Consider the following 26,159-nt stretch of genomic DNA (forward strand, 5'->3'; position numbering starts at 1 on the left):
AGGGGAGGAGTCGGAGGGGGAGGAGGGAAGGGGAGGAGGAGCGGGAAGAGGGAGCCGAGGACGGGGTGGGGGAGGGCTGCAGGAGGGAGGGAGGGAGGCGGCCGCGCGGGGTGGGGCCGGGCGGGTACGCGCTCGCTGCGTCGACGTGCTGACGCCAGGACGCCCGGCCGGTGTGTGTCTGTGTGTGTGTGTGTTTGTGTGCGTGTGTGCGCGCTCCCAGAGTGTGTATTTGTGTATCGGCGGTCCCGCAGGTCCCGGATGTTGCGGACAGTATGAGGCGAGCGCAGGGGCTCGGGGACCAGCAGCTGTCGCCGCCGCTCTCAGGTGAGTGGGGGGAGGAAGAGTCACGGAAGAAGGCTGTCCTGTTGGGGGGGGGGTTTCCCTTGAGAGGTGACTGACTTCCCCTTTCACCTCACCCCCCCACCCCCACCCCGCCATGTATTTATTCTGTCCCATTTCCTACAACCGGGCTTTGTGGCCTGAAAAAGCCAGAGCCTAGTCTGACCTCCGTCCTTCCTACCCCAAGCATACAGGAAACACAAACGCACCCCCTTACCCTCAGCACACCCCCCTCATCATTTCCCAGCCCCATCCCCCTTGCCAAAGAGTGAGCTGTCGCCTGCGGCGAGATGGGGCACTGCGCATGTGCGAATGTGAAGGAGCTCCGGGTGTCTCAGGGCGCATGCGCAGTGCTGTGTTGCAGGGACCTGCCGGGGATAAAGAGCCCCTTGACCACGCGCCCACCTTCTTCCTAGTCTGTGTTTGGATTTGCTGTCTTGATACCGAGCCCGTCGCTCCTATCCGAGAGGGAGGATTTAAATGATGCCAGGACTTAAGGACAAAGCACCATTCGCATCTGGTGTTGCCCTAGAGACTCCCAGGCTACCAACGCCTCAGAGCCAACGTGTCCCTCGCTGACCCTTCTTTGGAAACTGACTGCAACTTCTAGTTCTAGGATGACGTTGCTTTCCTCAACTCCCATCGTCATGCTGTGTCTGCAGCACAAACTTCCCCTTAATTTAGGAATAGGTGTCACAGTTCATTTATTCTGCTAGGGGATTTTTGACAGCCTTCTTAAACAAGGACTAAGGATTAAATAAAAGAAACTAACTGGGAAACCCTTTGAGTAAGAATTCTAAATTGCCCTCACATAACTTGAAAGGAATAAGCAGCACCTCCAGTTTAAGGGTTAGGATCAAAAGTGTAAATCAAGAAAGACATCTGGATTCTCATCTACTGGTCCTACATTGTGTGGTCTCCCCCCCCCCAATAGGGTCTCACTCTGGTCCAGGCTGACCTGGAATTAACTATGTAGTCTCAGAATGTCCTCGAACTCACGGCGATCCTCCTACCTCTGCCTCCTTGAATGCTGGGATTAACGGCGTGTGCCATACGCCTGGCTTGCCTCTTTATTTATTTGCAAGGAAAGAGAAAGAATATGAGTGTGCCAGGTTCATCAGCCATGGCAAGTGAACTCCAGATGCATGCATCACTTTGTGCATCTGGCTTTACATGAGTACTGGGGAATCGCAGCCCAGAGTTTAGGCTTTGCAGGAAATCGCCCTAACCATTAAGCCATCTCTCTAACCACAATTTGTCTCTTTTGTCCGTTTTGTAGTGCTTTCAGGAGGGCTGTACAGTACTGATGCTCCCTGACCACATGTAAACAAAGACCATCTGAAAATAACTTGTAGAGGTATTAATTTCAAATCATGAACATGATGGACTCCTTTATATTGGCAAATAGCAAAAGCAAATGTAAACTAAGGAACTTTAAAGATAAACTTTCAGTGAACTGGAACCTGGGGTTTCAGTTGACAGGTTATACTTAGTCCTTGAATTTGCTGATGCATTGTCACTCTTATCTCTGCCACCATAAAGAGAAGATAAGGGTGAAGGCTCAGTGGTTAAAGGCACTTACTTGCTTGCAAAGCCTGCAGGCCAGGGTTTGGTTCCTCAGCCAGTCATCCATATAAAGCCAGGTAGGTGTTCATCTGCAGTGGCAAGAGACCCTGATGCACACACACAAATAAAATTCAGCCTTTTCTGTTGTTTTTGAGGTAGGATTTCCCTTTAGCCCAGGCTGGTCTGGAATTCACTGTGGACTCAGGTTGGCCAGAAACTCACAGTGATCCTATCTCAGTGTCCTTAGTGCTGGGATTAAAGGCATGTGCCACCATACCTGACTAAAAATTAAATTTAAAAATATTTATTTGAGAGACGGAGAATGAGAGAGAATAAACATGCCTCCCGCCACTGCAAATGAACTCTAGAACATGTACCACATTGTGCATCTGGCTTTATGTGGGTACTAGGGAATAGAATCCAGGCCACCAGGCTTTGCAAGCAAGTGCCTTTAACCACTAAGTTATCTAAAATCCAGGAAACAAGCTGGGTGTGGTGGCTCACGCCTTTAATCCCAGCACTTGGGAGGCAGAGATAGGAGGATCACTGTTTGAGGTCACCCTGAGACTATATATAGTGAGTTCCAGGAGAGCCTGAGATAGAGTGAAACCCTACCTGGAAAAACAAACAAAAAACCCCCAAGAGACAAAAGATAAAGACTTACTGGCAAAAGGTTTGTTAGCTAGATTTGGTGGGAGTTACACAGGGAAGAGGGGCCATTTCTATGTTTTTCAATTATTTGGCCAACCTGTGTCCAAGTTGGACAACTCAGAATGGGGCACCTCATTAAGTTTTATTTTCTGTTCTCTTTCCTTTGTACTCTTGCTTAAGGACTGTCATTTAGTTTTGTTTTTCGAGGTAGGGTCTTGCTGTAGCCCAGGCGGACCTGGAATCCACTATGTAGTCTCGGTAACCTTGAACTCACAGCAGTCCTCCTACCTCTGCCTCCTGAGTGCTGGGATTAAAGGTGTGCACCACCACGCCCGGCTCAAGGGCGGTCATTTTTAACTTCAGGACCTCATGTTCTTGGGTTTTCAAGTGTATATGCACTTTTACTTCCTCATTTAACTCTGGCCTTCAAGTAGCTCAGATGTCTTTTGTGCCGTTTCCTATTTCCATGCTGCAGTTGGAGTCCAGGGATGACACAGTTCCAGCACAGGGATTTGAGATGCATATATCATCCTGTGCTGGAAAGAGCTGAAGACTCATCTTTTTTCCTTGTCAGACTGAGCAGTGTAAGTCATGTGTCAACCTCACACTTGGGTCTGGGCAGTTGGTGTCCTTTGGTGCTTTGGCGATTGCTCCTTTCAGAACACTGTAGTGACTAATTTGCTAGTTAGAAATATTTAATGTTGCCTACTTCCACTCTTGAATCAGGCTCCACTAAAATCCTGCAGTGAAACTATTGAGATAATGAGTGTCTTTGTTTATAGGCTTCTATCATCTAGTATGCTTTGTTCTTATCTGGAAACATTTTCTTTCTGAATTTACTGAAGACTCATTTAAAATTTTGATGGTACAAAGACATGAAATGTTTTTTAGGATTAAGATAAGTATCAATTCATACTGGTGCATAACTTTGTGTAAAAAATAAAATAGGTAACACAAATGCATTAATCCGAAACAAAACTTAAAAGGTACACAGTGAGAATGAAAAGTCTATCACCCTTCCCAAAGGCGTCTTGTTTCTCCTTCCAAGAGTCTCTGCATTTACAGACATGTATGCATACATGACCTTTGGTGTTTTACAAAATTTGTTCTACACCAATGATAAGGTATTTTATCCATTATTATTATTATTATTGGTTTTTTGAGGTAGGGTCTCACTCTAGCTCAAGATGACCTGGAATTCACTATGTAGCCTCATAGTCTCAGGGTGGCCTTGAACTCAGTGCGATCCTCCTACCTCTGCCTCCTGAGTGCTGGGATTAAAGGCATGCGCCACCATGCCTGGTTCAAAACATTTTTTTTTTTCATGATGGCACATGACTTTTAATCCCAGCACTTAAGAGGCAGAAGTAGGTGTACTGCGTAGTGAATTCCAGGTAAGCCTGAGCTATGGTGAGACCATACCTCAAAAAAATAAAAAACAGCAGAGATTGCATTGTATAGATATACCATCATTCAACCAAGTTCTTAATGAATACTTAGGTTTACAGTTTTTCATAATTCTTTTTTTTTTTTTTTTTTTGTTTTTTTTTTGGTTTTTTGAGGTAGGGTCTCACTCTAGCCCAGGCTGACCTGGAATTCACTATGGAGTCTCAGGGTGGCTTTGAATTTATGGCAATCCTCCTACCTCTCCCTCCCGAGTGCTGGGATTAAAGGCGTGCGCCACCACGCCCGGCTCATAATTCATTCTTTATATGTACTTAGGTGTATATTGGCATAAATTCTCAGTGAATGTGCTAAATCAATGAAAGTATGTATTGTTTAGAAATTTTTATATATTCATTTATTTGCAAGCAGAGTGTGAGAGATTCAGAGAGAATGGGTGTACCAAGGCCTGTAGCCACTGCAAATGAACTCCAGAAGCATGTGCCACTTTGTGCATCTGGCTTACATAGGTACTGCTGGGGAATTGAATGTGGGTCCTAAGGATTTGCAGGCAAGTGCCTTAACCACTGAGCTATCTCTCCAGTCCCTGAATGTATTTTAATGTTAGATATTCCTGAATTGTCTTTCACAGGTTTATGACTTAAAGCATCTTTTTTATTTTTACTTATTTGAAAGTGAGAGAAAGACAGAGAAAATGGGTGTGCCAGGACCTCCCGCCACTGCCGATGAACTCCAGATACATGTACCACTTATGCATCTGGCTTACATGGGTCCTGGAGAATCAAACCTAGGTCCTTTGGCTTTGCAGGCAAGTGCTTTAACTATTCAGCCATCTCTCCAGTCCCAGGTCTATGAATGTAACTTCCTTGCCGGCAGCTTGTCTGCCTGGTTCCTTACCCACTGTTTCCAAGTTTTTTGTTTTGTTTTTTGTAGATTAGTTTATTTTTTGTAGACTGAGATGATAAAGTTCATCACGTAACTTCTGTAGCTTCATTTACTTTTGAGGAGTTGTGGACAAATTGTCACATTCATCCACAGCATCAAGAAGTAGTAGAGAATATTAATCTACCAAAGAACGAAGCCATGAGAATGAAGTCACAGGCATGAATAACACAGCAAACCACTGACAGCGTCAGAGTGGCACATAAGACCAGTTTCTTCCTTTAATTCAGATGCTAGTTCAAGCTTTCAAAAAGCTTGTAAGTGATACTCTGTTAGCCGTGACTAAGTTCACTTGTAAGTGAACTCCTGTTCTGTTGGGTTGAGAAGGTAGCCCAGTTAGTTAAGGTGCTTTACTGAATGTCTATTGTTTGGCCCGACTGCTGGTATAACCACTTTTAAAGTTTTCTGTTTGCAAAATATTTTACCCTGTGAGGTGAAGAAATGGAAGTCTATGCCTAAAGGGATTGTGCTATGCCTAGAAATCAAACTACTGAATATGTGAACTAGTGAGAAAACAGCTGTAAACCGTAGTATGTTCTTCCATGCTGAGACGACTTGTGGGAGGGACAAAGAGCTAAAGGGAGTTCCTTTGGGAGGCTTTCCTGGAGAATGTGTGTGTGTTGAGCCTTTTAACACCTGTTGAAATTGAAAACTTTTATTTTAATTTTACTTTTTTTCAAGGTAGGGTCTCACTCAAGCCTGGGCTGACCTGGAATTCACTAAGGCTCAGGCTGGCCTCAAATTCAGTGATCCCCTACCTCTGCCACCATGGCTGGCAATATGTTATTTTAATTGTGTGTGTGTGTGGGGGGGGTAATGTGTGTGAATGGTGTATGCATGTATGATACACATGGAGGCCAGAGGAGAATGTAGACTGTAGACTGGCTTTCTGCATTGCTCATCCACGTGTCTCCTTGAGATGGTGTCTCTGAACCTGGAGCTGCTATTTTATTAGAGCACCAGCAATTTTCTTGTCGCTGCCACCAACAAGACTGGGGTTACTGGTTATGTGGCCTCTCTCAACTGTGTATATGGGTGCTGGGGAATTGAACTCAGGGTTAATTAGACCCTCTCAGGCCCCTTACTTATGTTTGCATGGCCCTTACCCACTGAGCCACCTCCCCAGCCCAAAATGAAAAAAATGTACATAAAAACTGAATGAATGGTAGTTATCACCATTTGACCCAGCACTTAAGATTCAATTGTTCACATTTTCTTTCTTTCCTCTGTTTTTGTTTTTGAGGTAGGGTCTCGCTCTAGCCCAGGCTGATATGGAGTTCACTGTGTAGTTTCAGGGTGGCCTTGAACTCAGACCGATCCTTTACCTCTGCCTTCCCAGTGCTGCATGTTTTACTCCCTTTGGGGCTGGAGTTAGAGGCATGCATGGCCATGCCTAGCTGTTTATGTGGGTGCTAGGGAATTAAGCTCAGTAGTCTCAGGCCCTCACGCCTGCATGGCAAGTGTCCTACCCACCTAACTGTCTCCCCAGCCCTTAACAGTCATTCCCTAATACTTTCTGATTGATGTCCAGTTTGTAATCAGATATGCCCTATTGAAGATGACACTTTTTTTTGGTTGTTGTTTTCAAGATAGGGTTTTGCCCTAACGTGGCCTGACCTAAAATTTACTATGTAGTCTCAGGCTGGCCTTGAACTCATGGGGCAGTCCTCCTACCTCTGCTTCCCAAGTGCTGGGATTAAATGTGTGCACCACCATGCCTGGCTGAAGATGGCACTTTGTTTTGTTTTTTGAGGTAGAGTCTCACCGTATAGTCCAGGATGACCTGGAACAAAACTCTGTACTTCCAGACAGGTCTCAAATTCATGGTGATACTCCTACCTCTGCCTCCTGCATGCTGGGATTAAAGGCATGTGTCACCACGCCCAGTTCCTTTAACACTTTTCTGAATAAGGAGATGGTACGGTAGATATAAATAGATGCTAGATAGTAGTTCTGGGGATTAATTTCAGGGCCTGGAACATGCCAAGCAATGCTCTACCCCTGGGCTATCCCCGTAGCCGTCTTTACTGGTAGCAAATGAGTAGTTTCCTTTGCTTTTAGTACCATCCTGGGCTCATGGACTTTACCTTGTTGTGCTTTAGCAGGTTACAGGCATTGTGATGTACTAGATGTTCTACTTGGCCTCTGGGAGCCCTCTCAGCTCAGAGTATGAGGGCAGCCTTGCTTTCTGGCACAAGAGGTTTCTGACTCATTGTTTTCCCTGTCTGTCCCAGATGTGTAACCCTCACTTTACCTTTCTTTATCTTCCCTTTCAGTAAATTAGATTGTTCATCTCCCTTATGGAGCTCTGGAGCAAAATTCTAAATACTAACGGCACCTTTATTTTAACCCAGCATATGTGGAGTTTGATTCACTTTTGTGCTAGTATAACTAGGCTCTAGATTGCAGAGTTCACACCTTCTTTGTCTTGAATATTCTTTGTGAAAGGTAGTTTGTCCCAGAGACATTAAAGACTAGCGGATTTTTTTTTCTCATGAGTAACTTTGCTTTTTTTCTGAGGTTACAATACCCATAATGGGGCTGGAGAGATGGCTCAGTGGTTAAGGCACTTGCCTGCAAAGCCTAAGGACCCACATGACACTAGATGTACAAGGTGGCCCTTGTGTGTGGAGTTTGGAGTGGCTAGAGGCCTGGTGCTCCTATTCTCTCTTCCTTTCTTTTTCACAAATACATAAAAATATGCTGAATGAAATTTGGGAATTGAAATTGTGTGTCATAAGCCTTGTTGGTGATGTGGCGTTTTAATGTCATGTAAAAACATCTTGAAAAAAAAATGTTTAAGCCATGCATGGTGGCGCATGCCTTTAATCCTGGCACTCAGGAGGCAGAGAGGTAGGAGCATTGCTGTCAGTTTAAGGCCACCCTGAGACTACATAGTGAGTTCCAGATCAGCCTGGACTAATGTGAAATCCTACCTTGAAAAAAAAATATTGGTGCAAGGTGTGGTGGCGCATGTCTTTAAACCCAGCACTTGGAAGGCAGAGGTAGGAGGATTGGCGTGAGTTTGAGGCTACCCTGAGACTACATAGCAAATTCCAGGTCAGCCTGGGCTACAGTGAAATCCAACCTCTATGAACAAAACAAAACAAACCTTGGGCTGGAGAGATGGTTCACTGGTTACGGCACTTGCCTTCAAAGCCTAAAGACACAAGTTCCCAAGCATCCACTTAAGCCAGATGCACAAGGTGGCATGTGTCTGGAGTTCGCTTTAGTTGCTAGAGGTCCTTGTGTGCCCATTCTCTCTAATTACCTGCCTCTCAAATAAATAAAGTATTTTTTAAATCCTTGAGGGTATGTGTACAAGTGTATGTTTTTCCTTTTTTATTATTTATAACCATTTCTTTTTGTAATTTTTACATACATTTCTTTACTTGAGTGTTATATAAGATTCTGCTGCTACAGCATATTTTTCCCCATTATTGCTAGATTTTCATAAGGAGCAGACAAATTGTTCTTAATTAGGGAAATTTTTCAGTTAAACCATGAGCTCTTGATACCCAGTTATCTTAACTCAGGATTTGGAATAGCTGAACCTATGAAGACTGTATACTGTAGACTCAGAAGAAATGTGTGTTTATGAGTGTTTTCTGAAAATCTACCATGCTAATGATGACTAGTAGCAACACAAGATACAGAATTGCACTTTACTTTTGTCAACTATCTTTAAGTGAAATACTAAAATTAAAATTCTGATAAACTACACTTTCAAGCTGATTTCAGGGTCTGTATTTGTCTTAGTGAAAAATGTTTTCTTTGACTGTTGTCATGTAGTATTTTGAATGATGCCACTGATTTGGGATTACTAAAAGCCAGAAAGTAATAGTATTCTGATATTTATCTGATATCCATCTTTGAATTTCTCTTTTACCACCTTGCCATCCTGACAGGGTTGTTATAATCTACCTGGTTTTGTCCCAATCCTGGCTCCATGTGACACATTCTGCTTGTGTATCTGAGGAGGCACTCCTGTTTCTGGTGTGTTTTCAGCGATGGTAAGATCACTGAGCGGCTCTGGACACATTTGCTAATAAAAAGTAGTAGCTTCTTCACTTTTGTTTTTGTGAAACTACCATTACAGGAAAAGAAAACTAGAGGTTTTGGGAAACTCTTGGCCTTCAGTCCTGGAACTATAGTCATATTTTAATAAAGTTGTCAAGAAGTTGCCGAGGTGCTTTCTGTATATGGAAAAGCTGGCCATGCAGCTTTGGGAGAGCTGGATACAGACCTCATATGGGAATTAAATATTCATGCATACCTTTTATCTAGCCCTCAGGAGGCTGAGATAGGAGGATCACTGTTGGTTCAAGGCCAGCCTGGGGCTATACAATGAGACCCTGCCTCAAAAACAAACAAAAAGCAAGCTAAAACATTTTAATCTAGTTATTTCAATAAAATATTGTAGAAACTGAAACAGTGTATTCCTTATCTTTTCTCCTTCCCTTAGAGGCACAGCTGTCCTGTGTTTGATGTTGAACATTTTCCCACTGTTACAGTGTAGTATGTTCCATGTAGTCCTATATATTATCCTGTGTTTGTACTTAGTATGGGTTTGCGTTTTACTTAGATTGATAATGCAATGTGAGTCCATTTGAGTGGTTGTATAGTATTTTATTATATGAATATACTGTGTAACCATTTTCTGTTGGTAAGCATTTCATACATTTACATTTTATTAGTACATATAATAGCAATCCTTTTTTATTTCTATTTTTGGTTTTTCGAGGTAGGGTCTTCTCTCTAGCCGAGGCTGACCTGGAATTCACTATGTAGAGTCAGGGTGGCCTCGAACTCATGGCGATACGCCTACCTCTGCCTCCCCAGTTCTGGGATTAAAGGCGTGCACGATCATGCCTGGCTTGGTTTTGATTTTTTTGAGGGTAGGGCCTTGCTCTAGCCTGGAACTAGTAGCAGTCCTCCTTCCAGTCTCCTGAGTGCTGGGATTAAAGGTCGGGCTTTTTTTAATGACAGTTGTCACTTCTGAATTCCAGGCTGGTCTGAAACTCACATTATAATCTGGCTGACCTCAAATTCGTAATCCTCCTGCCTCAGTCTCTCAAGTGCTAGGATTACTAGTGTGAGTCACCATGCCCAACATAAACTTTATTCAGATTTGTTATATTTTCCCTTTGATGTTTGTGTTTGTTTACTTACTTACTTGAGACAGAATCTTGCTACACAGACTAGTCTGGATTCAAATTCTGAGCCTCTTACCCTAGACTCTTGAGTGCTAATGATGCAAGATTTGGGGGGGGATCAGGATTGGTCCCCTAAATTTATGAACTGTTTGGCTTCTGTCCTACCTTTAACAAAGAATTGTTAGACTCAAGAAGGATAAATTGCAGGGTGTGGTGGCACATGCCTTTAATCCCAGCACGCGGGAGACAGAGCTAGGAGGATCGCCGAGAGTTCAAGGCTACCCTGAGAATACATAGTAAATTCCAGGTCAGCCTGAGTTAGAGTGAGACCCTACCTCGGAAAAAAAAAAAAAAAAGAAAAAGGATAAGTTATGAATTACTAAGTTTATTTTAGGGAGAAACCACATATTGTGGGTTTAAGGAAGATTGGGGTCTAAGAAGGAAGGCTGGAGCAGAGTCATAAACGTGGGAAGTAGGAAACACTGCAAAGTTTTATAAGGTTCATTTAAGAGAAATTGATGTTTTGGGGGGAAACAAGTAGAGCCACAAGCACATGGAGGAATTAGACTAAGGCTTTCAAGGCAAGGCTGAGATAGGACCTCAAGCATGTGGAAGACAGTACTTAGGAGTATATGTAGGTAGACTTAGAAGGAACACACATGGCTTTTGCCATGTGCTTTCCTGTGAAGGGAAGTTAAGAGGGCAAATAATGAGGCTCAAGAATAAAGAAAAATATCATGCATGTGATGAAAGTGAGATGTTATGCCAAACTGTCAAGCATAAGCAGAGGCAAACAGAAGAGTTCCCCAAGCCAAGAAACAGTTTTATACTCTCCACCTCTACCTGTGTGAAGGGGAAGCTAGACTCACAGGTATCCCTATGAAGTGAAGAGAGGGTGGCAGAGCCAGAAAAGGAGAGTGGGGTGGAGCTAGCTCCAGGAAGAAGGCAGCAACCTTTACAGGCAAGGGGAAGACCTGATTGGTTTATAGATTTGGAGGATAGATCCCAGAGCCAGTCCACCTGGACAGTGCTAGACTGGGCAGCAAGGGATGTTATGCGCTCAATCAGACATGAGTACCATTTATGCCAAGAGTTCTGTTCTTGTGTCAGGGCATGGTGGCATCCCTTGGTTCTCTTTGGGTCTCAATCTGTACCGATAAAGCTAGCTTTCTCCTATCCTCCTTCACTAAAATTATAGACAGACAACACCACACCCAGTTTTTTGTGTCTTAATGAAGTAATCATCTTTTATACTGGGATAATTATTATATCCTAAATCTTCTACTAAATGTTTACAATTTTTTTTAAATGAGAACTGGAGCACCAGAGCCTTCAGCCACTGTAATCAAACTCCAGATGCATGCACCATCTGTGTGCAGTGCTCCACCTTGTGTATCTGGCTTAGGTGGGTACTGGGGAGCCCAACCTGGGTCCTTAGGCTTTGCAGACAAGCAAACTGCTAAGCCATCTCTCCAACACCTACAATTTTGTTTTTATCTACCTTTAATATATTTTTCCTATCCAGTTTGAGAAACTGAATTTTTTTTTCTATAAGGATAATCCTAAAGTACATATCTAATTTCCTTCTTAATTTTTAAAATTTATTTTCGTTTTACCTTGTGTGTGCACACATGTGGGGATATAAGAATATATGTGCATTCAAGTATGTGGGTATCATTCCTCAGTCTTAATCCATCTTTCTGAGACACATTCTCTCCTAAGCCTGGAACTCGCCTAATTAGGCCAGACTGGCTGGCCAGGGAGCCTCAGGAATCCTCCTGTCTCCATCTCCCCTGTGCTAGTATTTCAAGAATATACCACCACACCTGGCTCATGGTTGTAACGGAAGGCACCCTATGGATGAAGCCGACTTCTCAGGCCCTTCTTTTAAAAAAATATTTCATTTGAAAGAAGCTGACAGAAAGGAAGTGAGTTCGGACATGCTCAGGCCTCCAGTCAGTGCAAAACAGCTCCAGACTCCTACCATTTGCATTTGGTGTTATGTGGGGTGGCTATAAGGCTTTGCAATCAAGCGCCTTTAACTGCTAAGCCATCCATCCAGCTCCTATGCCCTTCTTTTCTTCTTTTTTTAAATGAGAGAATTGGCAAGCTAGGGCCTAGAGGCATTGCAATCAAATTCCTGATGTGTGCATCACCTTGTACGTCTGGCTTACATGGGACCTGGAAACTCATTCTTGGGTCCTTAGGCTTCACAGGCAAGTGCCTTAATGCTAAGCCATCCCCGTCTGGCCCTCTTATATTTTTCTTTCAATGCAAAGCCACTGTTCTGTACATACTCATATACATAACATATTCATGTCCTGAAAAGGTTGCAACTGTAGCAAGGGAAACGGCCTTGTTCCTGTCGTTTTCCCTGTCTCACATCCTTGCTTATGTTGCCCCTCGACCCTCATTTTGCATAAAAGTCTGCTCCGCTGTAAAAATGCAAGTGCAGCCTCTAACCCAAGAAAAGGTTTGTCTGGTTTGACTCCAACAAAGCAATCTCTAGCCTTTGAGGGCTGGTTTCCTTTCTCATTCATGTCACTCCAGTTGGTTCTAACTCCTAACTCAGCACCAACAAGGAAAACTGGTAACTTGGGTTGGACCTTCTACACCACGGCCCATCATTCCCTTCCCAGAAGCCGAGCTAGCCGCAAGTGGTGGCCCAGCTTGGCTCCTCAGCGCCCATCTTTTGCAACTCCGCCCACCTCCGGGAGCCACTCTCTGCGCTAGGTGGGCGGGACCTCGGACCCTCTTGATTTCCGATAAGGATAACCCCGCAGCACAATGTTTTGGACAGTCCATCTGTTCCGTAGTAGTCATTATGTCTTTTATGTTTGTTTTGTTTTTCCAGGTTGGGTCTTGCGCTAGTCCAGGCTGACCTGGTATTCACTACGTAGTTTCAGAGTGGCCTCGAACTCTGTCATCCTCTTACCTCTGCCTCCCCAGTGCTGGAAGCAAAGGTGTGCGCCACCACGCGGTTATGTATTTTTCTCTGTTCTGCGTGCGCTTGCCTATCTTGTACCAGTATTACACTGTTTTCATTACCCGAACCTTATAATTGTTCTTATGATAGTAGCCTTTTCTCTTTCCATTGGCCAAATTCCTTCAAAAACCCTGTGGATGAAAGACTTGGGGTTCAGGAGGGGTCCCCCAAACTTGTGTATTCTAACTTTGGATCCTTATCCTATTTTAATAAAGAATTGATAAAACAGACTTGATAAGGCTAAATTATGAATTATCAAATTTAGGGGAAAATTTTAGTGAGGCTTATTTAGGGGAAATTGGTATCTAGGAAAATGGCTGAGGCAATTTCAAACACACGTGGGAGATTGAATATAGAAGCCCCTTCAAATAACAGACCAGAGGAGATTTAAGAAATAGTTTAGGATTCATAAATATAAATCTTACATAGAATTACAGTGAGAGGAAACCCCTGAAGTATGACAGAAGGAAAGCAGAAAAATACCAAATACCCATGCCAGGCTGGGAAGCCAGGAGAGACTCACGCAGACGTTCCGAGAAAGGTTAGCACACAACACCAGACAGAGATCCAGGGAGAAGAGAAAGTGGGACTTGTGGTAACCTCTTTTATAAGGTTCAGACATCCAATCAGAGTGAAGATCGTCATCAGGCTGTGTATAAGCAGAGATCTGAGTGGTTCAGGCTCAATGGGCTGACCTGAGAAGTCAAAAGTTTATTGGTTCATGGGTTCAGAGGCGGGCTGATCAAAGAGCCAAGATCTGATTGGCTCATGGACCAAGCTGACGAAGAGGCAGGAAGTTCCTGCTGTGCGTGTCACTGGCAGCCATCTTGGAGAGATGGGTTCAGATACCGAATTTCAGTTTTTTGTTTTGTTGTTGTTGTTTTTCTAAGTAGGGTTTTGCTCTAGCCCTGGCTGACCTGGAATTCACTATGTAGTCTCAGGGTGGGATTGAACTCATGGCGATTCTCCTACCTCTGCTTCCCAAGTGCTGGGATTAAAAACGTGCCCCACAATGCCTGGCTATAAGTTTCAGTTTTGCCAAGATAGAATGCCATCTCCTCCCTCTTTGGGTTGTCTCTAACTAGCTCTCTGAAAGAAGCTAGCTTTCTCCTGTTTCTCCTTCACTATCAGATTGATGCATTTTATTTTGATTTTTCGAAGTAGGATCTCTAGTACAGGCTGGCCTGGAATTCACTATGTAGTCTCAAGGTGACCTCAAACTCACGGAGATCCTCTTACCTCTACCTCCCAAGTGCTGGATTAAAGGTGTGTGCCACCACACCTGGCTGATTGATGTATTTTATTGAAGCCATTTGCTGTTGGAATATGCTCACGTGATATGACCTCTCAAAGGAAAAAATGGGTCTGGGTCTCCACTGTTAGAGGTGCTTGTGTCCTGAGTTGGATCTCTCAGAACCCACATAAAGCCAGATGCACAAAGATGCATCACCAAGGGGGTCCTAGCACACACACACACATATGTATGTATGTATGTATATATATTCTTTTCACCAGCACCCCCCCAAGTAAGGAAATAAAAATACTTAAAAGGAAAAATTATTTACTTATTTATTTGAGAGAGAGAAAATGAGCATGCCAGGACCTCCAGTCACTGTAAACAAACCAGACGCATGTGCCACATCTGCCTTAGATGGGTACTGGGGAGTTGAATGTGGGTCCTGCTTTGCAGACAAGCTCCTTAGCCACTAAGGCATCTCTCCAGCCTTGGGGGGAAAAAAATAAGCCTCCCTTAGTTAGCAACTGATTACTTGTTTTGATTTAATCCACAATTTTTCAATTTTAGTTTTTAGTGAGTTTTAAATTTTTTTGTTTATTCATTTGTTTGCAAGCAGAGAGGGAGGAGAAGAGAGAGAAAGAAATAAAGAGAGAAAGAACAAAACAAAAGAAGAAGGGGCAGGCCAGCTCCTCTTGTCGCTGTAAACAATCTCCAGACTCATGTGCCACTTTGTGCATCTGGCTCTACATGGGTACCGTGGAATTGAACTCCAGTTGTTAGACTTTGCAGTTGAGTGGCTTAACCACTAAGCCATCTGTATAGCCTCATTTAGTGATTTTCAGTTTCTTTTAATTTTTTTGTGTTGTGTTGTTTTGGCTTTTTGAGGTAGAGTTTCACCCTATCTAGTCCAAGCTATCCTGAATTCATTATGTAGGCTCAGGCTGGCCTTGAACTCATGGATTAAAGGCATGTGGCACCCCTCTGGCTTTTTCTTTTTTTCTTTTTTGGTTTTTCAAGGCAGGGTCTTGCTGTAGCCTAGGATGACCTGGAATTCACTATGAGTATGGCCTTGAACTCACAACAGTCCTCCTACCTCTGCCTCCTGAGTGCTGCCGCCTGGTTATTTTAAATATTTAATTAATTAATTTATTTGAGAGATGGGGACAGAGGCAGATAGAGAAAATGAGTGTACCCAAACCTCTAGCCACTGCAAACGAACTTCAGATGCATATGCTACCTTGTGCATCTGGCTTATGTGGATACTAGGCAATCAAACCTAGATTCTTTGGCTGTGCTGGCAAGCGCCTTAACTGCTAAGCCATCTTTCCAGTCCTTTAGTTGATTTTTTGTTGTTGTTTTGCTTTTGTTTTGGGGGTAGGGTCTTGTTCTAGTCCAGGTTAGCCTGGAATTTGCTTTGTAGTCTCAGGCTGGCCTCAAACTCACAGCGATATTCCTACCTCAGCCTCTCAAATATTGGGATTAAAGACCTATAGCACCATGCCCTGTAAATTTTAGTTTTGTTGAAGTGATTTCCCTGCAAATTTTAGTTTTGTTGAAGTGATTTACATCCCCCCAACCCAGGGTTTCACTCCAGCTCAGACTAACCTGGAATTCACTATGTAATCTCCAAGTGGCCTTGAACTCAAGGCAGTCCTCCTATCTCTGCTTCACAAGTGCTGGGATTAAAGGCGTGAGCCACCACACCAGGCTGATTTACATTTTTTTAAAATTTAATTTATTAGTTTTCTTTTCAGCAAATAGAGGCAGTTTGGTACCATTGTTTAGGCTCATCCATGATCTACCCCCTCCCATTGGACCCTCCTTGTTGATGTAAATGGGTCGTGCATTGTGGAGTTAGCCCACAGTTATTGGTACAATAAATGTGTCTGCATATCATGACCCAACATGTGACTCTGACATTCTTTCTGCCCCCTCTTCCACAAAATTTCCCTGAGCCATGTTGGGTTCATTTTTGGTCTGCTTCAGTGCTGAGGTGTTGGGGGCCTGTGAGGCTCTGGCTCTCTGATTTGGTAGGAGTTGAGTTTTCTCTGTGTTGGTCTCCTTCCCCTTTGTGCTGGTATCTGGTTCACAGGAAAACATCACCCTTGCTTGTTTCGCCAATTGTCCTTAGTTTCAGTCGGGCCTCTTTTGAGGTATGATGGAGCAGCTCTCTCCTTAGGATCTGCATCTATCTGAAAAAGAGAAGCAGATTCTCCAACAGAGAGTAAGTTAGCACCCGGAAAATTGAGATAACACTTTTTTGATGGAGAGTTTGATAGGTGTAGGCCCTCTTGTACCCCATGATTGATGGTAGCTTGATATTGGAGAGTGGGCTTGTGTTTGGGTATGGTTCTGACTTGTTTCCCAGCTCCAGCTATGGGTCTCATACCACTGAGGGGATCAGTTAGCCAAATCAAGAGCAGTTGGTTCCCCACCATGGCTGTGCGCCACTATTGCACTTGTGTGGGCATCACATCCGGTTATTTGTTGCTAATTAGGTTAGACCATGAGTTGCTTGGACAGATCTTGGTCACTTCCCCCAGTCGCCTATGTAGCGCCTTCTGGCACTAGACACGCTGACTGTCTGGGGACTGACTCTCTCCTGGCTTCCAGCCATTCCATTCCATTTTACGTGTCAGCTGCGTATGGAGTCTTCAGCAATAGGGTCTTACCACTGGCCTTTGGTGGGTCATCAAGTACTCTGACAGAAGTCTGTCATTGTTTTGGGAAACCTTGTAGGTTTCTCTGATCAAAAGCTCATTGTGGATGGTAGCCCCAAGCTGGTAGTGGGGGTTACAGGTCAGTGCCCACTAAGAAATTGAGGAAAAACATAACTAATATACAAGAGTTAGAGAGGAGAGAGAGAGAGGGGAGAGGGGGAGAGGAAGGGAGGGAAGATGTAGAAGATTTAGGTTAGTCTTGATCCTACCCTCTCCAGTGTCTTGTGGTTCAGGTGTTTCCTGTAAGGGTCTAGTGAAAACAGTAATCTGATTTACATTTTTATCTAGGGACCTAACCTCATGGAATGAAACCTTGTTACAATGTGGTGTTTTGAATAAAGATTCCAACTAAAACAGTTTTGATAAAGATACTGATTTTATGGTGTTAAAGCTTTTTTCTCCTCTTCCTCTTTTTTTTTTTTTTTTTTTCAATTTGTAGCTCAAGCTAGTCTCAAACTTGTGGCAATCCTCAGCCTCCCAAGTAAGTTCTGCAGTTGCAGACATGGATCATCATACCTGGTAGTTTTAAAAGCTCCTTGAAATCCAGGTGCACTGGCGCACACCTTTAATCCTAGCACTCTGGAGGCAGAGGTAGGATTGATGTGAGTTCAGGGCCAGCCTGGAACTACAGAGTGAGTTCCAGGTCATCTTGGGCTAAAGTGAGACCCTACCTTGGGGGAAAAAACAATAAGCATTCTTGGTCGTAAGGAAACAGGACCTTTTTAAACCAAGAGATTTGTCAAAAGGTAAGAATACAAGATGATGCTGTATGGCTAGGTTTCCAAAAGGCTTGAAACCAAAACAGTTCCAGGACTTTAACAATAAGAGTTAATGAACCCTAGTGCTCTGCTATAAATAAAGTTTAGTCTCTATGAGGCTTAATTCAGATTCCTAAGGGAGATCTGATTTGGTCAGGCAAAGGCTTGATTTCCCCTGGGCCCCAGGTTCAACTGAAGTTGTTTATGGGGAAGGGGAAGTGTGGTACAAACAGCAGTTTGGGGAATGGCTGGTATTACAGACAGATTTTCCTTGAGTAATGGATCTCAGCCATGTTAGTTACAGGACCCTTACAGAATATTGAGTTCCCTAAAGAGTTATTTATTTACTTATTTTTGTTTGTTTTTGGCTTTTTGAGGTAGGTTCTTGCTCTAGCCCAGGCTGATCTGCAATTCACTCTGTAGTCTCAGGCTTGCCTGTAACTCACAGCAATCCTCTTAAAGGCATGTACCAGCAGAGAGAGAGAATGGGTGCACCAGGGCCTCTAGCCACTGCAAATGAACTCCAGATCCATACACCACCCTGTGCATCTGGATTTAGGTGGGTACTGGGGAATCAAACTTGGGTTGCTAGATTTGGCAGGCAAGCACCTTAACCACTGAGCCATCTCTCCATCCCTGTTTATTTATAAAGATGTCAGTTGGAGAGATGTCTCAGCCATTTAGGTGCTTGCCTGCAAAGCCTAAAGACCCCTGTTTGATTCCCCATTACCCTCATAAAGCCAGATGTACAAGGTGGCGCATGCACTTGGAGTTTCTTCATTGCAGTGTCTAGAGGCCCTGGCATGCCCATATTCATATTCCCACCCCCCCTTCTCCACACACACACACATCTCTCTCTCTCTCTCTCTCTCTCTATATATATATATATATATATGTATATATATATATATACACATATATATATATATGTATGTATGCCTCTTTCTTTTCAAATAAATATTTTAATTTTAAAATATTTTATTTTTATTTGTTTCTTTATTTGACAGATAAAGAGGGAGAGAGAGAGAATGGGTGCACCAGGGCCTCCAGCCACTGCAGATGAACTCCAGATGCATGCGCCCCTTGTGCATCTGGCTAATGTGGGTCCTGGGGAATTGAACCTGGGTCCTTTGGCTTTGCAGGCAAATGCCTTAACCACTAAGCCATCCCTCCAGCCCCTAAATAAATATTTTAATAGCAATTAAAAAAAAAGATGTTGCCTAGATTAGCTCTAAATTCTTGGACTCCAGTAATCTTCCTGCCTCAATCTCCTGAGTAGCTGTCAGTATAAGTGCACAGCTGAGTGGATCTTTTATAATACAGGCACTGGTCATTTGAGAAGTATTGACTTATTGAGGTGAGCAGATTTTCTCAATGTTTAAACATCTCATAATACATTATCAAAAATCTACCACATTAGTTAATATCATTGCCCACTACATGGGGGCGGGGGGAGAGATCTGCCAGTATTGAGAAGCTGTCAACCAACTACAAGTTTTCAAAAATTTAATTTTTTCTTATTAAAAGCTTAGATTTTATTATTGGCAACAAATACTGTAAGTTGCTTTCCTTCATGTGACAGACCTCATTTTCAAGAAAGGTATTCATGCCAGGTATGGTGGTGCATGCCTTTAATCCCCAGCACTTGGGAGGCAGAGGTAGGAAGATAACCATGAGTTCGAGGCCATCCTGAGACTACATAGTGAACTCCAGGTCAGCCTGGGCTAGAGTGAGACCCTACCTCATATAAATTTATTTATTTGTAAGTGAGAGAAACACAGAAAGTGGGAGAGAGACAGAGACAGAGCAAGAGAATGGGCACACCAGAGCCTCTAGCCACTGCAAATGAACTCCAGATACCTGCACTACTTTGTCTATCTGGCTTTATGTGGATACTGGGTAATCATACCTGGGTTGTTAGGTCTTACAGGCAAGTGCCTTAACCACTGAGCCATCTCTCTAGCCCTATAATGCATTTTTGAAATAATTTTAAAAATATTTTATTTATTTATTTATTTGAGAGAAAGGCAGAGAGAGAGAGAATGGGCACAGCAGGGCCTCTGGCCCCTGCAAACAAACTTAATATGCATGTACCACCTTGTGCATTTGGCTTTACGCGGGTACTGTGGATTCAAACCTGGGTTCTTTGGCTTTGCAGGCAAGCACCTTAATCACTGAGCCATCTCTCTAGCCCTGGTTTTAAAACAGTCTTGCTTTGTTGCCCAAGCTAGTCTCAAACTCCAGGGCCCAGCAGTCCACACACTTCAGCCTTCCCAGGAGGTAGGACTATAAGCACCATTGTACCTGCCCCCCTCCAAAATATATGTATGTATGTATGTATGTATATATATATATATATATATATATATTTTTTTTTTTTTGAGGCAAGGCCAACAGACTGCCTTTTATTATTTGTTTGAGACAGAGAAAGTGAGAGGGAGAATGGGCATGCCAGGTCCTCTAGCCACTGCAAATGAACTCCAGATGCATGTGCCACCATTGTGCATCTGGCTTACATGGGACCTGGAAAATCGAACCTGGGTCCTTTGGTTTCACAGGCTCATGCCTTAACTGCTAAGCCATCTCTCCAGCTCCCCCCTTTTTTGTTTTTTTCGAGGTAGGGTCTTGCTCAAGTCCAGGCTGACCTAGAATTCACTATGTAGTCTCAGGGGGACTTCAAACTCAAGGCAATCCTCCTACCTCTGCCTCCCGAGTGCTGGGATTAAAGGCGTGCACCACCACGCCTGCTACCCCTTTTTGTTAAAGTGAGAGAGAAAGAGAGAGAGAAAAGAGAATTGGCACACCAGGGCCTCCAGCCACTGCAAATGAACTCCAGATGTGTGCATCCCCTTGTGCATCTGGCTAACATGGGTCCTGGGGAATCGAGCCTCAGACTGGGGTCCTTAGGCTTCACAGGCAAGTGCTTAACCACTAAGCCATCTCTCCAGCCCAAGAGGTACATTTTAAAATGAATGGAAGATTAAGCAAGTATATACTCGGTGTTTAGAAGAAGGAATCTTTTCTTTTTTTCTTTTGGTTTTTAGAGGTAGGGTCTCACTCTAGCCCAGACTGACCTAGAACTCACTATGTAGTCTCAGGGTAGCCTTGAACTCAGGCCGATCCTCCTACCTCTGCTGCCCAAGTGCTGGGATTAAAGACGTGCACCACCATGCCCGTCTAGAAGGAATCAGTTGATTGGAGCATCTGGGTTGAGGATGGCCTTTGTAAAGGATATTTTTCAGCCAGATTTTGAAAGACTAGAATTTTGAAGTTGAGAATTTTGATCATCAGAAATGGGAGAAGGGAATTCAGGCACAAGATGCCATGCATAAAATATGGAAGTAGGGAGGTGATAGAGAATGTTGGGTGTGAGTAGGGGCTGTAATGTTAAGTGTGATCAAGGAAGGCTCTTGGAATCACTACAAAGGAAATGTTTCAGAAAATGTCTCTAGAAGGTAAAGAGACAATGGCCAGGGCAAAAGCCATGAAGCATTTTTGCATCTGGTATGTTCAAGGATCCAGCATGGCTGGAGTTAAGTTAAGAGAGAAAGTACATTCTTTCTTTCCCTCCCTCCCTCTCTCTCTCTTTCTCTGCCTCTGTCTTTCTCACAAATAAATAAATTTTTTAAAGGGTGGGGCCTGGAGAGATGCTTAGCAGTTTAGGCACTTACCTGCAAAGCCAAAGAACCCACGTTCAATACCCCAGGACCCACATAAGCCAGATGTACAAGGTGGCACATGCATCTGGAGTTCGTTTGCAATGGCTGGAGGCCCTGGAACACCCATTATCTCTCTCTCTCTCTCTCTCTCTCTCTCTCTCTATATATATATATATATATATATACATACATATATATATATATCAAATAAATAAATTAAAATTAAAAAAAGAGAGAAAGTAGTAAAAATGAAGTCAGAGAGATTAGTGGGAGTCCAGATTTCATTTATATAAACTTGATTCACAGTGGCAAGATTTATGAAAATGGCAGCATCTATTGTCTTAATTACATATTATTCTATAATATGTCTTTACTTGTTTCTTTTTATATGTTTATTTGAGGGGGGCAGATCCTGTAGCTGGCTAATTGTTGGAATTACCTAGGGAGCTTTTATTTTTATTTTTATTTTTTTAATATTTTTTGTTCATTATTTATTTATTTATTTGAGAGCGACAGACACAGAGAGAAAGACAGAGGGAGAGAGAGAGAATGGGCGCGCCAAGGCTTCCAGCCTCTGCAAACGAACTCCAGATGCGTGCGCCCCCTTGTGCATCTGGCTAACGTGGGACCTGGGGAACCGAGCCTCGAACCGGGGTCCTTAGGCTTCACAGGCAAGCGCTTAACCGCTAAGCCATCTCTCCAGCCCCCTAGGGAGCTTTTAAAAGTCCTGATGCCTGATACTGGCGAGATGGTCCAGTGGTTAAAGGCACTTGGCTTGCAAAGCCTGATGGCCTAGGTTTGATTCCCCAGTCCCCACATTAAGCCAGATGCAAAAAGTAGTGTATGTGTCTGGAGTTTGATGCCGTAGGAGGCTGTGGCATGCCCATAATTACTCACTGTGTCTGTTTCTCTTTCTCTATCTCTTAAATAAATAAATAAAAATCTTTTAAAACAAAAAAACTCTAGGGTGCTGGGCATGGTGGTGCATGTCTTTAATCCCCAGCACCCTAGAGGCCGAGGTAGGAGTAGTGCCATGAGTTCAAGACCACCTTGAGACTACATAATGAATTTCAGGTCAGCCTGGCTAGAGTGAGACCCTACCTCCAAAACACACACACCCAAAAAAAAAAAAAAAAAAAAAGTGGAAAAGCTTGACCTTGGAATAAAGGACACTTCTTTAAACAAGGTCAGTAGCTTTAAGAAAATAAAAAGTCTTTATGCCTGGGCTACATCTTTACCACTTAAATAAGAATCTTTGCAGGTGGTACTCTGCCAGAGGAGATGGAGAGAAATGAGTGTTTGGGAAGTATGTTAAGGAATCCATTTAATTATAGGTTGCATGAGGGGGTTGAGAGAAAGGAAAGTGTCAGAAATGATTCTCAGGTTTCTGGCTCAAGCAGCTGGATGAGTAGAGATGTCACTTACTGAGATCGAGGTGGGAAATAAAGAGGAATGGGAGAAGTAGGTGTGGGCTTGGAGAGAAGCTAGAAATCAGGAGTTCAGTTTTAGACATGTTAAATTTGGGATGTGAGTGAAGCTAAGTATAACTATGTCAAGTAGGCAGATATATGAGTGGAGTTTCCCGTGAAATCAGAGCTGAAGGTAATAAATGCGTATGTCATCTGCTTATTGATGGTCTTTAAAGTGACTAAATGGCACCTTAACAGGATTAATTGGGTGGAAAAAGAGCTGGAGGTTTGGGAACTACACGGTCTATTTCAGTAACCTACACCAAAGTGGTGTAGTGTGCATGAGGGTATTGGCAGTGGGGTGAAAGCAAAAAGGGAGTAGGTGGAAGTTCTGCGAGCCTGTGGGTTGGACAGCGTGCACTGAGATATCAGTGGCTGAGCGGCAGGTGTGTTAGCAGATCGAAAGCAGCCCGAAGGAGCCGGTTTGGAAGTGCTCGGCTTGGATGTGTTGACATTGAGTGGAACCTACTTCCCCCAACAGCAGACAGGTGAATTTTTTGCACTGAATTTTAGAAGAACAAATGAGGTTCACAACACAGATCTAGAAATTCATTTCCTTTCCCTGAAAATGAAAACAATTTCATTTATATAAAATTGATTTGCAATGGCAAGATTTATGAAAATGGTAGCATCTATTGTCTTCATTATGACATAGAATTCTGTCATATGTCTTTACTTGTTTCTTTTTATATGTTTGTTTATGAGAGAGAGGGAGAGAGAGGGAGAGGGAGAGGGAGAGAGTATGGGCACGCCAGGGCCTCTTGCCTCTGCAAACTCACTCCAGACACATGTACCACCTTGTGCACCTGGTTCTGCATGGGTACTGGGGGATTGAACCCAGACTGGCAGGTTTTGCAAGCAAAGGTCTTTAACTGCTGAGCCATCTCTGCAGCCCCCTTGCTTGTTTCTTGTATGGTTCAGTGCTTTTCTTTGCTCACTATGTTTGAGCTGTATTGTTTTGTTTGTTTGTTTGTTTGTTTGTTTATCCCCTGTTGTTCCAGTATTCCCAGCTAGGTTCTCCCTCAGAGCTTTTGTACTTTTTATTTTTCTCATCTTGACTTTTCCTTTTCTCTGGGTAGGATAGGAGTACAGAGTTAAAAATTCCAAAGTTAGTGCCTGAGAGGTAGGGAATGTTCCAAGAATAAGATATAGGAGTGTGGACGAGCATTTGAAATGGAATGGCTTGGAAAACCGGTGAAGCTGAACCCCTGTCAACACAGGGGCACGTGCTGCTTTTATGTGTATGCACCCTAGTGCTCAAGTCTGTTGTCAGAGACCCAACGTGGTGGTGGTTCCTGGGGGTGGAAATAATGTTGACCTTTGGGATATAACTTGACTTAGTAATGACTTGACTCATTGTCACCATCCTTTCACCTCTTGATGAAAGTATCTTATAGGTGAGGAACCTCCTTCAATGAAGATTATTATAAAATAGTTCAGAACATCTGGCTTAAAAGAAGCACTGTGTTCTTCTTGGTGTGTCTGTCTTCTTGACAATCAGCTGCCATCTGAGGAGCTGCGCAAGCAGGGTGTCCTCAGGGTCCAGCTGCACTCAGAAGGGTCCAGGGTTTGACATGCCGTCATAGGCTTTCCTACAACACAGCCTCTAACAAAACTGGGCTGTCCCGAACCCCTGGTAGTAGAATTGCTTACCTGTACACCAAGAAGGTCAGGAAAGCACCAGAGTCAGCTTGTGGCGTGTGCCCAGGCCGACTTTGAGGGGTTCGTGCTGTGAGACCTAAAGTCCTTAGGAGATTGTCCAAAACAAAACAAAACAACAACAACAAAAATATGTCAGCCGGGCTATGGTGGTTCCGTGTGTGCTAAATGTGTCCGTGACCAGGTCAAGTGAGCTGTTCTTACTGAGGAGCAGAAAACCGTCGTGGAGGTGTTGCAGGCACAAGCCCAGAGTCAGAAAGCTAAATAAACATGAAACTTCTTAACTAATAAAAATCTGTGGCTTTATGCTAAAAAAAAAAAATGTGCTGAGGCCTCAGTTGGTAGAATGCTTGCCTAGCACGCATAAAGCCCTGGGTTTGATCACTAGCACTGCATAAACAGATATGGTGGTCCATACACACTTGTAATTGTGGCACTGAAATAATTTCAGCACTTTGGGAGGTAGATGCAGGAGGATCAGAAGTTGAAGGGCAGGTACACAACAAGTTTGAGGCCAACCTGTCTCAAAAGAAAAAAAGAAGACAACCGAAATTCAGTTAAACAGCAGCTTTACCACATTATTAGGTGTAGTGGTTTGATTCAGGTGTTGCCCATAAACTTATGTGTTCTGTATGCTAGGCCCCCAGCTGTGGCAATTTGGGAATTGGACCCTCCTGGAGGCAATGTATTGACACGTGTGAGCACATAGGTGTTATAGCCAGCTTCTCCCTTGCCACTGTTTGGCACACTCTCCTGCTACTATTGTCCACCTGATGTTGGCCAGGAGGTGATGTCCACCTTCTGTTCATGCCATGTTTTCCCTTGCCATCATGGATCTTCCCCTCACGTCTATAAGTCAAAATAAACCATCTCTTTCCACAAGCTGCTCTTGGTCAAGTGTTTTCTGTCAACAATGCAAAGCTAACTACAATAGTAAAATTAGTACCAAGAAGGGAGTTGTTGCTGCTAGAAACTTCACTGTGTGGCTTTTGGCCTTTTGGACCTGATTTGTGTGAGGAATGTGGAAGGATTTGAAATATTTGAAACTTTGGTCTAGGAGATGCCTTGCAGTACTATAAGTACAGTTTGATGGACCATTGTGGTCAGAGTTGAAAGACCTGAATGCAGTAAGAACTATGAGTATTGGTTTGAGGGTGAGAAAGAACATTGTAGGAACCAGTCTAGAAGCACTTTGTGTAAGAGGCTTGCTGTGTTCTGCCTGCCTATGTCCTAAAAACTTGTTTAGGGTTATGTTGTATAAAAATGGACTGGTGTGAGCAGATGGATATGGCATAGAAAGAAAGAAGGAATATTTGGGCTGAAACTGCTGCCCATTTAGCTGCAATTGTTTGAGAGATTACAACTATTGAGATTGGGCCAGTTGATTTATGTTGGGACAGCAGGAAGAATGTGGACTCTTGTGAAATAATAAGTCTAAATGCTGAAGAACTGTCCTGTTCTTCAAAGTCAGATTTATTCCCCGCACCCCCCCCCCCCCCCCCCCCGCCGCCAGATTAACACATTAGTTGCCTACCTGGTACTATGGAGCATAAAAATGCAGGAAAGTGAGGGTCAGTGAATTTGCCACATGTTTTTTTTTTTTTTTGAAATGG

The 26,159-nt window shown here is 43.5% G+C and overlaps 1 protein-coding gene and 1 pseudogene across 1 annotated transcript in view; both read left to right on the top strand.

Moving 5' to 3' along the window:
* The first annotated feature begins 126 nt into the window (after positions 1-126).
* The window catches only part of LOC101611465 (speckle type BTB/POZ protein), a 108,168-nt gene continuing 82,135 nt past the window's right edge, over positions 127-26,159 (top strand). Inside the window, exon 1 of the mRNA XM_045158589.1 lies at positions 127-324. The gene's annotated coding sequence lies outside the window, so the exon portion shown is untranslated. The remainder of the gene's footprint in view (positions 325-26,159) is intronic.
* On the top strand, positions 273-24,814 carry LOC105943829 (annotated as a pseudogene).

The sequence above is a fragment of the Jaculus jaculus genome, chromosome 9 (assembly GCF_020740685.1).
Source record: "Jaculus jaculus isolate mJacJac1 chromosome 9, mJacJac1.mat.Y.cur, whole genome shotgun sequence".
Classification (NCBI taxonomy): domain Eukaryota; kingdom Metazoa; phylum Chordata; class Mammalia; order Rodentia; family Dipodidae; genus Jaculus; species Jaculus jaculus.